This window comes from Dermochelys coriacea, chromosome 3, assembly GCF_009764565.3.
Source record: "Dermochelys coriacea isolate rDerCor1 chromosome 3, rDerCor1.pri.v4, whole genome shotgun sequence".
In the NCBI taxonomy this organism is placed as follows: Eukaryota; Metazoa; Chordata; order Testudines; family Dermochelyidae; genus Dermochelys; species Dermochelys coriacea.
In genome coordinates, this window is record NC_050070.1 from 88,669,344 (window position 1) to 88,686,384 (window position 17,041).

General features: G+C 45.3%; 1 long non-coding RNA gene across 1 annotated transcript; it reads left to right on the forward strand.

Annotated features, from left to right (window-relative positions):
• The first annotated feature begins 3,478 nt into the window (after nucleotides 1-3,478).
• LOC122459318 lies at nucleotides 3,479-4,023 on the forward strand. Its single transcript, XR_006279920.1, has 2 exons — nucleotides 3,479-3,663; nucleotides 3,987-4,023. It is a non-coding gene; the product is annotated as an uncharacterized LOC122459318 (long non-coding RNA).
• Nucleotides 4,024-17,041: the final 13,018 nt, after the last annotated feature.

The window sequence follows — 17,041 nt, forward strand, 5'->3', positions numbered from 1 at the left end:
CGACCTGGGTGAGATGGAGATGCACCAGAACATAATGTGACTTTACCAGCATCCAAAAGATGCTACAGACTCTTGTGGACCTAGTGGTTGAACAATCCAGGATTCACCTCCCTCTGCAGTCCATGGAGAACTCCATTGCGGGACCTCCCTACATTCCTGCTCAACATTCCACATGGCATCAGGGACCACTGCCCTACCCTTACACCCCAGGGGACATTAAAGACAACCATAGCTTCACAGACATCAACCATGGTTTTCACATGTCAGTATATGTGTAGCTAAAATGGACATGAATGTCCTTTTCCTTTCATAAGTTCTATTAATTTATTGAATTTGTAATTTATTAGCTTTAAAATTACATGAATTTTTCTTTTCACTGATTTTGTTACAGAATAAAATTCTATTATTTGGAACATAATTCATCTTTATTAGTTCACATCATATGCTGTAGAGTGCCTAGCCATTCTCAAAGCACCCAATTTACTTGTTACTGTACAGTGTGACAACTCACTGGATCAGTGAAAGTAATAATCATAAATGTACAGCAAGCTTCACAAAATTAATAGCTGCATTGACAGTGTTATAGTCATACATGTACACCAAATATTACACAGTTCCTAATAGGCCTCAAAACAGCAGGGCTAGACAGAGCACAGTACACCACAATGCATTACTGTGACTGTTAAAGTGCTCTTTCAAAGCTTCCCTGAGCTGTATTGCTCCATGTTGAGCTCTGGCTGTTCAAACTCAGACCACCTCTCCACCTCCATCCTAGCAGCAACTTTTCTCCCTTTGTTTCACAGATATTATGCAGGATACAGCAGGCAGCTCTTACAGTCTGATCCAGTCTTGTGACTGAGCAATGTCAGCATCCCTTCAAATCATGAAAAGCATGTTAAATGGACATTCTTCACCTGCTGAGTTGGCAGATGAATCTCTCCTTGGTGCTGTTGAGGTGTCTGGCTTCAAGAGCAATGGGAGCAAGGGGTAGGCTGGGTCCCCCAGGATCATGATTGGCATTTCAACATTCACAATGGTAATCTACCAGTCAGGAAAGAAACTCCCTACTTGTAGCTTTCTGAAAAGTCCTGTATTCTTAATGATGTGAGCATCATTCATCTTCCCTGACCAGCCCACATTGATATTGGTGAAGCATCCCCAGTGATCCACCAATACTGGCTAACCACAGAAAAATAGCCCTTTTTGTTGACATACTCTGTGGCAAGGTGGTCTGGTGCCAAAATAGGGATGTGCCATCTATTGCTCCCCCACAGTTCAGGAACCCTACTGCTGAAAGTCCATCCATTATGTCCTGCACATTGCTGAGAGTCACAATCCTGTGGAACAGAAGACAATTAAGGGCCCTGCATACTTGCATGACAACAGAGCCCACAGTGGATTTTCAAACTCCAAAATGATTTTCCACTGACCGGTAGCAATCTGATGTTGCACCTTTCCACAGTGTGATCACCACTCGCTTCTCCACTGTAAGTGCAGCTCTGATTTTGATGTCCCTGCACTGGAGAGCTGGGGTGAGCTCAATGCACAGATCCAGGAATAAGAAAAGGAGTACTTGTGGCACCTTAGAGACTAACAATTTATTAGAGCATAAGCTTTCGTGAGCTACAGCTCACTTCATCGGAGCATTTGGTGGAAAAAAAAAAAAAAAAAAAACAAAAAAAAACGAGGAGAGATATACACACACCAGAGAACATGAAACAATGGGTTTATCATACACACTGTAAGGAGAGTGATCACTTAAGATAAGCCATCACCAACAGCAGGGGGGGGGAAGGAGGAAAACCTTTCATGGTGACAAGCAGGTAGGCTAATTCCAGCAGTTAACAAGAATATCAGAGGAACAGTGGGGGGTGGGGTGGGAGGGAGAAATACCATGGGGAAATAGAAAAGGAGTACTTGTGGCACCCCAGAGACCAACAAATCCACCAGAGCACAAGCCTTCGCGAGCCACAGCCCACCCCATCGGTGCATCCGATGAAGTGAGCTGTAGCCCACGAAAGCCCACGCTCCAACAAACCTGTTAGTCTCTAAGGTGCCACAAGCACTCCCCCTCTTTTTGCGAATACAGACTAACACGGCTGCTACTCTGAAACATGGGGAAATAGTTTTACTTTGTGTAATGACTCATCCATTCCCAGTCTCTATTCAAGCCTAAGTTAATTGTATCCAGTTTGCAAATTAATTCCAATTCAGCAGTCTCTCGTTGGAGTCTGTTTTTGAAGCTTTTTTATTGAAGGATAGCCACTCTTAGGTCTGCGATTGAGTGACCAGAGAGATTGAAGTGTTCTCCAACTGGTTTTTGAATGTTATAATTCTTGACGTCTGATTTGTGTCCATTCATTCTTTTACGTAGAGACTGTCCAGTTTGGCCAATGTACATGGCAGAGGGGCATTGCTGGCACATGATGGCATATATCACATTGGTAGATGCGCAGGTGAACGAGCCTCTGATAGTGTGGCTGATGTGATTAGGCCCTATGATGGTATCCCCTGAATAGATATGTGGACAGAGTTGGCAACGGGCTTTGTTGCAAGGATAGGTTCCTGGGTTAGTGGTTCTGTGTGTGTGTGGTGTGTGGTTGCTGGTGAGTATTTGCTTCAGATTGGGGGGCTGTCTGTAAGCAAGGACTGGTCTGTCTCCCAAGATCTGAGAGAGCGATGGCTCGTCCTTCAGGATAGGTTGTAGATCCTTGATGATGCGTTGGAGAGGTTTTAGTTGGGGGCTGAAGGTGATGGCTAGTGGCGTTCTGTTCTTTCTTTGTTGGGCCTGCCTGTAGTAGGTGACTTCTGGGTACTCTTCTGGCTCTGTCAATCTGTTTCTTCACTTCAGCACCCAACTAAAACCTCTCCAACGCATCATCAAGGATCTACAACCTATCCTGAAGGACGAGCCATCGCTCTCTCAGATCTTGGGAGACAGACCAGTCCTTGCTTACAGACAGCCCCCCAATCTGAAGCAAATACTCACCAGCAACCACACACCACACAACAGAACCACTAACCCAGGAACCTATCCTTGCAACAAAGCCCGTTGCCAACTCTGTCCACATATCTATTCAGGGGATACCATCATAGGGCCTAATCACATCAGCCACACTATCAGAGGCTCGTTCACCTGCGCATCTACCAATGTGATATATGCCATCATGTGCCAGCAATGCCCCTCTGCCATGTACATTGGCCAAACTGGACAGTCTCTACGTAAAAGAATGAATGGACACAAATCAGATGTCAAGAATTATAACATTCAAAAACCAGTTGGAGAACACTTCAATCTCTCTGGTCACTCAATCGCAGACCTAAGAGTGGCTATCCTTCAATAAAAAGCTTCAAAACAGACTCCAACGAGAGACTGCTGAATTGGAATTAATTTGCAAACTGGATACAATTAACTTAGGCTTGAATAGAGACTGGGAATGGATGAGTCATTACACAAAGTAAAACTATTTCCCCATGTTTCAGAGTAGCAGCCGTGTTAGTCTGTATTCGCAAAAAGAGGGGGAGTGCTTGTGGCACCTTAGAGACTAACAGGTTTGTTGGAGCGTGGGCTTTCGTGGGCTACAGCTCACTTCATCGGATGCACCGATGGGGTGGGCTGTGGCTCGCGAAGGCTTGTGCTCTGGTGGATTTGTTGGTCTCTGGGTGCCACAAGTACTCCTTTTCTATTTCCCCATGGTATTTCTCCTCCCACCCCCCCCACTGTTCCTCTGATATTCTTGTTAACTGCTGGAATTAGCCTACCTGCTTGTCACCATGAAAGGTTTTCCTCCTTCCCCCCCCCTGCTGTTGGTGATGGCTTATCTTAAGTGATCACTCTCCTTACAGTGTGTATGATAAACCCATTGTTTCATGTTCTCTGTGTGTGTGTATATAAATCTCTCCTCTGTTTTTCCACCAAATGCATCCGATGAAGTGAGCTGTAGCTCACGAAAGCTTATGCTCTAATAAATTTGTTAGTCTCTAAGGTGCCACAAGTACTCCTTTTCTTTTTGCGAATACAGACTAACACGGCTGCTACTCTGAAACCTGAGATCCAGGAATGTGGCCTTGCGCACCTGGACGTTCTGCAGCCACTGCTCATCATCCTACACCTTCATTATGATGCAATCCCACCAGTCAGTACTCCTTCCTTGGGACCAGAATTAGTGCTCCACCACCTGCAGCTGCTCTGTGAAAGCCACCTTGAATTGGTACTTGCTATGTCCCATAGCATTCCGTCTTCCAAGAAATCATGTTCCCTTGATTTGGTTCTTCTTGCAGCTCTGCAAATACCAGAGGATCGTGCATCCTGTGCTTGCAACACTTATGACAAATAGTGCAGAGCTCTGCAGGTGCTGCCCTTCTATCGGAGGAGGGCAGTGAGGAGGGCCACATGGGTTTGTGAGATTTTGAAAAAAAGGTGCAACAAATTATGTGCTAGAGATGATGTTATGGGATGGAGATTGTTGCACACTGGGAAGATGACCCTTGATCCCAGTGATTCCTGCTTGATTCATTTTGGCCCCGCCATGCACTACCAAAGCTTCCCAAAAAGACAGTGCACTGGATGGTGGCAGGTTGCATACTGGAAAACCTACCCATCATGAACTGCATTGTGCATTGATACATGCACTCCTGGTGAGTATGTGCACCGCCAACACCAGAAGCCAAGTATGCTCATGCACAAGTGATGTACTAACTGCAGCAGTTTTATGCAGATGCAGCTTGCATGGAACTAAGTTTGTAGTGTAGACAGGGCCTGAAACCACAGTGGTGGCAACCTTCTTCCAGGGCAGGGGACAGACTGGCAGCAAAGGAAAGGGAAGTACAATGGGTAGATTGTACTGTAGAAGAGCACTGGAAAACAAAATGGCCCTCTCTTAACAGTGATAACAGAAACTGGTCCCATGAAGAGGAAATGAGGCCTTCATTGTACAGCCATTTCCCCAATGAAGTCTTTACATATTGAATATCAAAAGTCAGAGGAACAGTCATTAGAAAAATTATAAAGGATAAAGTCCTGCATGTTAGTTTGTCTTTTGTGTAAATACAGTACTTTCTACCATTTTTAGTGGATTAATAAGGGACTAGTCTGTTGGGCCTTAAGCCTTAGTTACAATCTGAAAGTATGCTTTATGTTATTTTAATACCGTAACAATATCTTAGTGCAAATGCCGGCGCTAACATAAGACATAATTATTGTCAATGGTGAGGATTTCAATTATTTCTCTTTGAGGATAGGCTAATATATTCCCTTACATATCTAATATTTCCTGGTGATTCTTGCTTATGTATAGCAACATGATACATCAACAGTATATTTTGCTAGGGGCCACAATATCTGCCCCTTGAGTTGCTCCTGTAATTTCCTGAAGCCAGTTCCCTGTACATTTGTGTGTCTGACAGCCTGATGGCCTAGAAAAGTCTGTGTGCAGTGTACAGCACAGTTCAGAGATTGTGTTTATGCAGAGCACTGAAATAATTTGCAAAAGCCCTGATGCATCTTTTTTTTTTGCTTTTTCAGCATAAGTGTTTTTAAAAGTATAATGATCAATAATAAATACCATTTTAAAATTGATATTAAAGTGAATAGACAAGAGCTCCAACAGGTAGGTGCGATTTGAAAAACCAAGATGGTAAAGTTACAATATAATAATGATCAGGGTATTGTAATTTGTCTCCTCAAGTGACTTTAGAAAGCTACAACAGTCCATTAGGAAATGGGGCACATTCACCTTCATAAGGACTTATATGGGTATTTTTGGAGTTGAAAATAACTATCTGAGTGTCCCATATTTTTAATCTTCCAAGATGGTTTATTTGATTGCAAAAGAAGATGGCTATAAATTATGCTAGTGTTCAACAAGATGAATGGATGCTATTATGTCTGACGATGCCTCAGGGAAAAAGTAACAGTGACATTTTTAAAAAAAACCTTGCAAAATGGTGTGATTTGAAAGATCTACAAAGAGTAACTATCCATCAGATAACATCTCTTTCCCAGAGACTGAGATCATGTAAAGCATGTTATATTTTCTATTATTTCTGTTTTCGCTTTGTTTTATCCATTCTCAAGCTATACACCAGATTTGGGGGAAATAGACTGAGGGACATGAACTTGTGGGAAAATGGCCAGACTGATCATCTCAATGTAAAAAACAAATTTCCAAAAATCCACTACCTGACAATTACTAGTGTTAGAAGGTAGCTGGCTGCTCAGAAAACTAACTTTCTGAAAGAGATTGAAAGGCAGGCAAGTAAGACTAGATATTGGAAGTTTTGACTTTTGATGGGAGAAAATGTTTTGAATCATTAACTATCTCCATCCAGTTTGTCTGGATTTGTATTTGGAGTTCCTGTTTCTAACTAAATGGAGTCAGATTTGGCCCTAAGGAAAGACATAAAAGATCAACTCTTTACTAATAACCATCATGAAGGACAAAAGTCCATTGTGAGCAGACAATATTTTTATTGCTTTCCACCCTGCCTTCTAAATCCCACCGGATTTATGAACACAAAGACAGAACCTTGGCCTCTGCTCTGACCGCAATACAAAAGGGCCACAATACTGCCCTAACAAGGCAGTTGGGGAATTCATTCAGCTCTACACCCCTGTTCTCAGCACCACAGTGAAAGAGGCTTGTCACTGGTTGGAGCACCTTGTGCTTCAGCAATCTCCAATTGAGCACCCAAGGGGTCACTACAGCTGGTAAAAGTTAGAGCAGCCCTTAGGCTTCTGAAACTTGTACTAGCAGATGAACCAGCCCTCAGGATTGGGAGAATATAAAGATGGCCCTAAGACCTTGGGTGCTGTGCCATACATGGCTTTACTGAGCCCAAAGCTCTGGCCCATGGACTAAAATTCTGTCCTGTTATTTCCCTCTCATTTCAGGTGTTATTACTGAGGCCTGGTCTACACAGTTAGGTTGACATAAACTGCCTTACATTGACCTAATAATGAATGTGTCTACACTACCAGGTCCATCCACCAACATAACTCACCTGCTGTGTTGATTGAGTTACTTCACCTCCACGAGAGGCACAATGCTTAATTCAATGTTGTTAGGTCAACATAGAGGCAGAATAGACACTACATTGATTACTTCAACTTTACTGGCCTCCATGAGGTGTCCCACAATGCTTCACTGTGACAGTTCGGGTAAATGTTTTCAACTCTGCTGCACAGCAGCCAGATATACAAGAAACAGCCCCTCCCCTGTTAAAGGACCATGAACTTTTGAATTTCCATTTCATGATTTTTCATCATGGATAGCTCGCCTGCCCAGTTGATCATGGCGGCTCCGTGCTCCAAATGTGCTCCAACCTGGAGTACACAGGAGGTGGTGAAGAAGAGGCTGGGCAGGCACAGCTCCAATCCAGCTGTAGAAACAGACATCTACACCAGGGACATGCAGCAGTGCCGCGTGAACATTCAAGTTCAAATATGAACTTCGGCAGGTGTACCAGAAGGCAAGGGAGGCGAACAGCCCTATAAGGAGTTGCATGCAATTCTCAGTGGCGACCCCACCACAATCCCCAAGAGCAGTGTAGATACCTCTGAGGATTCGGAGTCCTGGACCAGCGCAAGCAATGCTGAGGAGGTGGTCTTGGACAAGGAAGAGGAGAAGGAGGAGAATGGGAGACAGGTGAGTGAGGGATCCATTGTTCCAGAGATCCAGGAGCTGTTTGTAACCCTGGAGCAGTCCACCCAGTTGCTGGGAAGGAACATTGTGAGTATGCAATTCCAAGTAATATTTGGGGTCACATGTTCTTATATTCTATTTTTAAATTAAATTAACAGGGTCAGGTGGTGTGGCTATTTGCTTTCCATTGGCCACACCAGCTAGGCAGAGGGTGCCCCATGAAAAAGAGTGTTTACGTACACAGGGATGTCCCGGGAATTGTCCAGAGAGATCTCCAGGAAACATTCCTGGAGGTACTCTGGAATCTATTGCAGAGGGTTTCTTGGGAGGGCTGTCTTATTTCTTCCACCGTGATAGGACACTTTCCCATGCCACTCCCATATTAATTCAGCTGGCATCATTGCAGTACTCACTATAACAACTTGGTCTGGATTCTCGCAGCATCTGTTCCCTTGCCCCCTCTGTTACCCTCAGGAGAGTGATATCAGTTAGGGTCACTTAGGGTAGATGGTGGTAGTTTTCATTTCAATTGCTCAGATCTCAAACAATAGTGCCATTGTTTTTGTGATTTCTGCCCATCACCCATGGTTTCCAAAATATGGCTGTAGTTTGCTGTGGAAGGGGTTATCATTGACCTTTGTAACTGCAAGCCTCAGGCGACAGCTAGCAGCAGTGACACTGGGGTCGTGGGGGAAAAGAATTTTGTGGTGCCCTATTGCTGCTGCAAGCAACCCTGCCTCTTTGGTGCAGCCTCTGCCAAGGCTTGCAGTTTGGGAGGGTCAACGCTGGTCCCTGATCTCCAGACAATGTCCATGTTACAAAAGGGAGGTGGCAGGGCCCCCTGCCCATCTCTGGTCCCACCATGAGTTGCCCACCCAATGTTGCTGATGATCTGGCACCCGTCCTCCAGGACCGTACTTACCGGGCCTGGTACAGCAAACCGGTTCAATGAGTATCTTGTGTAAATTAAAATGTTCTGCCTTGTACTTCCATGAAACAAGGGGACTGATTTTTATATAGCAACTCTGCACCAGACCCTGGGTCTGCATTGACAGTGGTTGCTTTGTGCTTTCTATGGCTTACAGCTGAAAGTGTGGCCTTCAGCTCTTCCTCCATACCAGTGGAGAGGCTGTCTTAGAATAAAAGAAGGTGAGAGAGAGCATATCATGACAAGTTTAGTGAGATTATGAACAACTCTGGGGCAGTGGACATTAAGCAAACAGCATGGAGGACTTCTCTGCTGAAAAACTGGATATGGACACTGTGAGCAGGAGAGCATCCCAGGAGCATGAGTTTGGCATGCAGCAGAAGATGCTGGGCATTCTGAAGGAACAAACAGACATACTGAGGTGGCTGGTTGACCTTCAGGAGAAATATCTTTAGGCTTGGCTCCCTCTGCAGCCCCTGCAGAACGGCATTCCAGCATTGCTGTATTCCCCCTCTCCCAAAAGTTCCAAGAGGTGAGGTGGGGGAGGGGGAATACAATGTCTCTTCCACTCAACCCCAGGGGAGGGTCTGAAGAATAAAAGCCACACCTATGATGATGTGTGACAGGCAAGGCACTGTGCTTTTAAAGACAGATGAATGCGTTTTTCCCCTCCCAATGTTATTCCACCATGTCCAAGGTTAAATTCTATGTGTGCTTTTTAAATTCAGTATGTTTGTGTGATAAAATCCATGTCTTGAGAATTAAATCTTTATAATTTAAATGGGAGCAGAGGGGGGAGAGGAGGGACATGGAAATTGAGGCAATAAAGGGGATGTGCTGGAGACAAAAACCCAGTGGGCACAGCAAGGTGCACAGGATGGGAAGGCATAATACAAAGAAGCAGCACACTTTACTATGGGTCATTACTAAAACAGGTTTTCAAAGCCTCCCTGAGATGCATTGCTCCATGCTGAGCTCTTATTATAGCCCTGGTATCTCGTTGCTCAAATTAGCAGGTAGCCTATCCGCCTCCATGCCCCACCCCGTGGAAACTTCTCTCCTTTTCCCTTACAGATATTATGAAGCATAGAGAGGCAGTGACAACAATGGGGATATTGCTTTCACTACAGTCTAACATAGTGAGCAAACTGCGCCAGCGACCATTCAAATGGCCAAAAGGACATTTAACCACCCTTCTCCACTTGCTGAGCCTATTGTTGAACTGCTCCTTGCTGCTGTCCAGGCAGCTGCTGTATGGCTTCATGAGCCATGGGAGTAAGGGGTAGGCTGAGTCTCCCAGGATCACTACTGGCATTTCAACATTACCAATAGTTATTTTGCATTCTGGAAAGAAAGTCCCCACTTGAAGCTTTCTGAACAGACCTGTGTTCTTAAAGATGCAGGCGTCATGCACCTTCCTGGATCATCCCACGCTGATGTCAGTAAAACAGCCCCGGTGATCCACCAGCGCTTGCAACGCCATTGAAAACCACCCTTTTCTGTACTCTTTGGCAAGGTGGTCTGGTGCCAAGATAGATAGCATGTATATCCCTATCTCCCCACCACAATTAGGAAATCCCATTTTGGCAAAACCATCCACTATGTCCCTCAGCTTGCCCAGAGTGACAGCCCTTCTTAGTGAAAGGCAATTAATGGCCTGCATACTTGGATCACAGCAGCCCCCAGGGTGGATTTTAGCAACTCCAAATTGATCCCATACTGACTGGTAGAAGTCTGGCATTGCAAGCTTCCACAGAGCGATCGCCACTCGCTTCTCCACTGTCAAAGCATGTCTCATTTTAGTGTCAATGTGCTGCAGGGCTGGGGAGAGCTCCGCACACAGTTCCTGGAAAGTGGCCTTGCATATTTGAAAGTTCTGCAACCGCTGATCGTCATCCCATACCTGAATAAAGATGTGATCCCAGCAGTCGGTGCTTGTTTCTTGGGACCAGAAATGGCGCTCCACAGTGTTCAGCTGCTGCACGACTGCCAGCAGCAATCGGGAATTGTTTCATTCTATGGCTTCCAGCAGTGGTGTTTGAAGGACACTGACATGTTACACATGGCAGCTCCTCTCGTAGCTCTGGAAATACTGCCAGATAAGGTGTGTGGTGTTTGTAATGCTCACACTAATAGTGCACAGCTTAGCAGAGTCCATGCTTCTCAGGGTAAGGCATATGTGCAGCTATGCCAGCCTTTTGAAAAAAGGCCCAAAATATTATGCGTTGCAGCAGCTGAAAGCAGGAAAGGGAGGGAGAAAACTGCATCATGGGATGTTGAAATCATGTTCCCATTCCCCCCTGCGAGAATGTTTTGGTTCCATGGGGCATTGCAAGCCCTTCCCAAAACCCCCTGGAGTGAGTTGCACTGTGGCATATCTACCCATGGTGTCTTCGTCAATGCAAGTGTTGCTAGTGAGGACGTGCTCCACTGACAGGAAGAGTGTGCTGTGGACATGACTTACCAACTTAATTACAGCAGCAGCTAAATATTGACTTAACTGAAGTCAACTTAAGTTTGTAGTATAGACATACCCATAGATGTAAAAGCCCAGCAATTAGAAATAACCTGATTTTAAACCACTATGAGACTGAGGACCAGATTCTCTCTCTAGATCAGACCCCTTTACGCAAAGCTGCTAGACACTGGCTGTATCTGTCCAGCACAGGGGTTCTCAAATTGTGGGGCGGGCCTCCCAAGGGAGGTGCAGGAATGTGTCCAGGGGAGGCATGAGCTGTGTGCTGTCAGTCCTGGTGGCTGGGACTCATGCACACCTGCAAGGCAGGCATAAAGGGGACAGCTGGAGCCCTGCTTCCCCAGGGCTGGCAACCAGAGCCCTGCCACTCATGCTTTCCTCCCCCTACCCCAATGCCTCTCCAGAAGGCAGCCCAGGCTTGGGCTGTCTTTTCCCCCCTCCAGTCCTTCACCTGGAGGCGACAGGGTTCTGGCTGTCAGCCTTGGGGTGGCAGCACCAGCACAGAAGTAAGGGTGGCAATGAGGCACTAAGTCTGCTGTGAAAAGTGATATTGGCAAATATCACTTTTCGCATTGCCATCCTTACTTCTGCACTGCTGCTGGCACAGTGCTGCCTTCAGAGCTGGGTATCTGGCCAGTATCTGCTGCTCTCCACTTTGCCTTCAGAGCTGGGTGGTGGTATATGTACTTGGGGAGGGGGCGGGGGGATAGATGACTACAGACACAAAGCGGTGGGGGGGCACTCAAGTTTGAGAACCACTGTTGTAGCAGGTAACTTTCCCAGTGGCAGAAAGCAACCAGTGGGCATAAAGCTAGTGTATTTCTTCCCATGCCAACACACTCTAGTCTCCTGTGTAAGGGCCATGCCAAGGATATGAGGGGAGAATAGCCAGAACACCGCTCTCCAGCAATTCTCAGCTGGAGGTTAGTCCTTTGGGGAACACTGCCAGTGGTAACAGCTGCTTTAATCTTTATAAGGGCTGGGACTAACAGATGAGCCGAGAGGATCAGGTAGCTGTAACTAGCATCCGTATGGCCTGCCCTCTGCTCTTGCACTGAGCAAATCTCAGCACAGGAAACACTATGAGCCTGACTCTGTGTTTGACTGACTGCATGATCTTAAGAAAGCCACTTTTCCTCCTGATTCCTGATCAACTGTTGGTTCCTTGACCAATCAACAATGGATTAAATGTAAAATTAAATAAAATCAGAAACTCATTGGCCATTGATATGCTCAAATACCAAGTATATTTTTTGAAAAGCTGGCCTTTCATGCACATCATTATTAAAATAAGGCCTTTTCTACACAAGGAAGTTGCAAGTTTAACTTACCAGTATTTAAATCAATATAATTAAATTGGTGCAAACCCCAGTGTGGACACGTATTTCCATTTAAGAGCATGTGACCAGAATCCCAGCGGGGGCCACACTGAGATTGCTCAATCAGGACAAACTGCAAAGAATGGCACAGACAATCCCCCAAACTGGTGGTTATTCTAATATTTAGATTCACCAATACAGCAACAAAACAGCTTCTACAATACCTTACCGGTTACTCAGAAAAACCAAAACACAGCTTCCTTAGGGCAACCCAGCCTTGAGCTCCCACCCAGACAGCCAAGTCAAATATGATGAGGATTACTGAAAATCTTGTTCATCATATAAAAAGTTCTACCAATCCCAAAGGATCAGACACATTACCCACCAGGTTAATGAATATTTTAGGTCTTACCCAAATACACCCTTACAGTCAATTCTTATTAACCAAACTAAAATGTATTAAAAAAGAAAAAAGTATTGGTTAAAAGATCATTATACATACAGATATGAATAAAGTTCTTAGGTCAGTTTCATAGTGGCGATGGTGAGCTTGAGAGTTGCAGAGTCCTTTTGGAATTAGTCCATTAGGTTACAGTCCAATGTCCAATATCCAAAATCAGGGCGATCCAGAATGGAACGAGACTTGTGACTCAAACTTCCCCTGATGAAGCGTAAGCAGATCTGAGGTAACAGGATCAGGGCCCCAGAGTTTCTTTTACAGATCACTGGCAAGCTATGATAGCCTCTTGACAGCAGGTATTCCTTGGGTGAAGAATAGTGGCTTTGAAATAGAATTACCTATTTCCTATGTATACACAGGTAACTAGTTGCATTCATTAGCATAAGAAGTTCATAGAGAGTTTTCTACAATCTGCAAAGAGAAATATAAACAATGATACTACTACACCCAAGTTTCATCTACATGTTAATATTCCCTTTTGATCTGTGAATCAATAGATATAGTAACAGACAAGAACCATCTGGTTACATTGTTAATTTCTAACAAACTATAGGTAAACACAGATCAATACAATCACTACCTTATTCCAATTCTCTAACAATTCAAGTTTACTTTTCAAAGCTCTAGCCTATCTAACATAAAATTGCCCTAACTACCATTTCCTAACATGTCTCTAAAGATTGAATTTGGGTCATTTAGCCTGCTAGTTGCTTAACCCTGTCTGGCTTAATGTCAGAGAGTGGCATATTTAGCTTTAATTTGAACAGATTCTCAAGTGACTTAAGCTAAACTGAAATAAGAGACTGTCCACAAAGTCATTTGCATCAATTGTAAAACTGGTTTAAATTAAACTGATTCAGCTCACTAATGTAGCCAATTTAAGTACATCAGTTCAAATTTCCTGTGATTCAGTAAATTGCCACTACAAGGTAAACTAAAATACGTGAATCCCTTGAGTCTGTAGGCAGTGCATAGTGGGGAGGGCAAGACTGCTGCCCTCTAATTTAATTGTATTAGAGCAAGGTAAAAGAGGAAAGTGGGCAGAGAACAGATGTGTCCCAGGAGAGGTACAGCATGCAAATGAGATGCCTAGCTAACCTCTTTGGCCTTCTGAGCTGTGCAGCTGCGGGTAATAATTTATGAACACTGTATCTTGATTGGGTTATTGTATTGTGTACCATTTGCAGATACTGTGACGATTTATTACCAATATTGTTAGTATACGTACTCCATGAGGAGGAGGTGAATCCTGATTTGCTCCTCTCCCCAACACTTGAAGCACAATGCTGGAGCCATGGGTTGTGAGGTGCTGCCTAGACCTTCTTTTGGACTTGCTAAATAGATTTCTCCAGGAACAGCTCAGCCTTGTGAAGAGGGAAGGGAGAGGAAGAGCAAAGCCCCAGAAGGGTTTGAAGACAGAGGCACTCTTTGAAGGAGGCCAGGAGGAGATGGAGGCAGAGAATGTTGGGGATAATCTGACTCCCAGACTGGCGGTTGGGACCCTGGGGTAAGATAGGCATAGCTAAGCCTTTAGGTCAGATGGATACACATATGGACTGTTTAGTGCTTTTAGAACTCCTTTTCTCTGATGCTATGCTGTGTTTCTACTGTTATGATTAAACAATACTTTATTTTAAAAAGACTGTTGAAGGGTCACAGCTTCTGAACTGAAGAACAGCATGTAGCCAAGCCCTGTCAGACCTAATGATGTGATGTACTGAAAACTGTTAAAATTACAAGCTATCGCTTTAAGTGGCAACAGGTTTCCTGGTCTTGCTTGCAGGCTTGGGGGCTCTGTAGGGAAGTGATCTGGGTCCTTCAGTAGTCAGACTGCAAAAGGTGGGTAGAGTTTGTGTTTGTTTGTTTGTTTGTTTGTTTGTTTTTCTCCCTCTCTCTCCACCTCCCCTCCTCCCCCTCTTCCCCGCGTCCCTCCCGGATCTTAAATATAGGTGTGTTATGTTGCAATCTTAGACAGAGTGCGGTATGGGTGTGGGTATATAATTTCTAAGGGTATGTCTACACTACGAAATTAGGTCAAATTTATAGAAGTCAGTTTTTTAGAAATCGTTTTTACAGTCGATTGTGTGTGTCCCCACACAAAATGCTCTAAGTGCATTGAGTGCATTAACTCGGCGGAGTGATTCCACAGTACCGAGGCTAGCGTCGACTTCCGGAGTGTTGCACTGTGGGTAGCTATCCCACAGTTCCTGCAGTCTCCGCTGCCCATTGGAATTCTGGATTGAGATCCCAATGCCTGATGGGGCAAAAAACATTGTCGTGAGTGGTTCTGGGTACATGTCATCAGGCCCTCCCTCCGTGAAAGCAACGGCAGACAATCATTTCGCGCCTTTTTTCCTGAGTTACCTGTGCAGACGCCATACCATGGCAAGCATGGAGCCCGCTCAGCTCACTGTCATCGTATGTGTCCTGGGTGCTGGCAGACGCGGTACTGCATTGCTACACAGCAGCAGCAACCCATTGCCTTTTGGCAGCAGACGGTGCAATAGGCCTGATAACCATTGTCATCATGTCTTAGGTGCTCTTGGCCGCCTCAGTAAGGTCGGTCAGGAGCGCCTGGGCAGATATGGGTGCAGGGACTAAATCAGGAGTGACTAGACCAGGTCATTCTCTTTAGTCCTGCAGGCAGTCCTATTGTACCATCTTCTGCCGAGCAGCCAGGAGATGTGGATGGCTTGCAGTCCTACTGCACCATCTGCTGCCAGCCAAAGATGTAAAAGATAGATGGAGTGGATGAAAACAAGAAATAGATCAGATTTGTTTTGTATTCATTTGCTCCCCCCTCCCTCCCTCCGTGAAATCAACGGCCAACAATCGTTTTGGTGAGGTCTGTCAGGGGCACCTTGAAAACTTAATGGAGATTCAGTCCTGTTTGAAATACCAGAGGGAGGAATAGCTTAGTGGGTTGAGCATTGGCCTGCTAAACCAAGGGTTTGGAGCTCAATCCTTGAGGGGTCCATTCTGTGTGACAGTTGTTTTTGTTTCTCCTTGATGTAAAGCCACCCCCTTTGTTGATTTTAATTCCCTGTAAGACAATCCTGTAAGCCATGTCATCAGTCGCCCTTCCCTCGGTCAGAGCAATGGCAGACAATCGTTCCGCACCATTTTTCTGTGCAGATGCCATATCACTTTGGCAATTAGGAGTACATTAAACACCACGCGCATTATCCAGCAGTATATGCAGCACCAGAACCTGGCAAGGTGAAGCCGGGTGAGTAGGTGATATCAGCGCAGTGATGAGGGTGATGAAGACATGGACACAGACTTCTCTCAAAGCACGGGCCCTGGTAATGCAGGCATCATAGTGCTAACTGGGCAGGTTCATGCAGTGGAACGCCGATTCTGGGCCTGGGAAACAAGCACAGATTGGTGGGAGCACATAGTGTTGCAGGTCTGGGACGATTCCCAGTGGCTGCAAAACTTTCACATGCATAAGGGCAGTTTCATGGAACTTTGTGACATACTTTCCCCTGCCCTGAAGCGCATGAGTACCAAGATGAGAGCAGCCGTCACAGTGGAGAAGCAAGTGGCAATAGCCCTGCGGAAGCTTGCAATGCCAAACAGCTACCGGTCAGTCAGGAATCAATTTGGAGTGGGCCAATCTACTATGGGGGCTGCTCTGATGCAAGTAGCCAACGCAATCAAAGATCTGCTGATATCAAGGGCAGTGACCCGGGGAAATGTGCAGGTCATAGAGGATGGCTTTGCTGCAATGGGATTCCCTAACTGTGGTGGGGCCATAGATAGAACCCATATCCCTATCTTGGCACTGGAGCACCAAGCCAGCGAGTACATAAACCACAAGGGGTACTTTTCAATAGTGCTGCAAGCACTGGTGGATCACAAAGGACGTTTCACCAACATCAACGTCGGATGGCTGGGAAAGGTACAGGACGCTCACATCTTCAGGAACTCTGGTCCATTTCAAAAGCTGCAGGAAGGGACTTTCTTCCCAGACCAGAAAATAACCGTTGGGGATGTTGAAATGCCTATAGTGATCCTTGGGGACCCAGCCTACCCCTTAATGCCATGGCTCATGAAGCCATACACAGGCACCCTGGACAGTAGTCAGGAGCTGTTCATCTACAGGCTGAGCAAGTGCAGAATGGTAAAATGTGCATTTGGACATTTAAAAGTGCGCTGGTGCAGTTTACTGACTCAATTAGATCTCAGCGAAACCAGTATTCCCACTGTTAT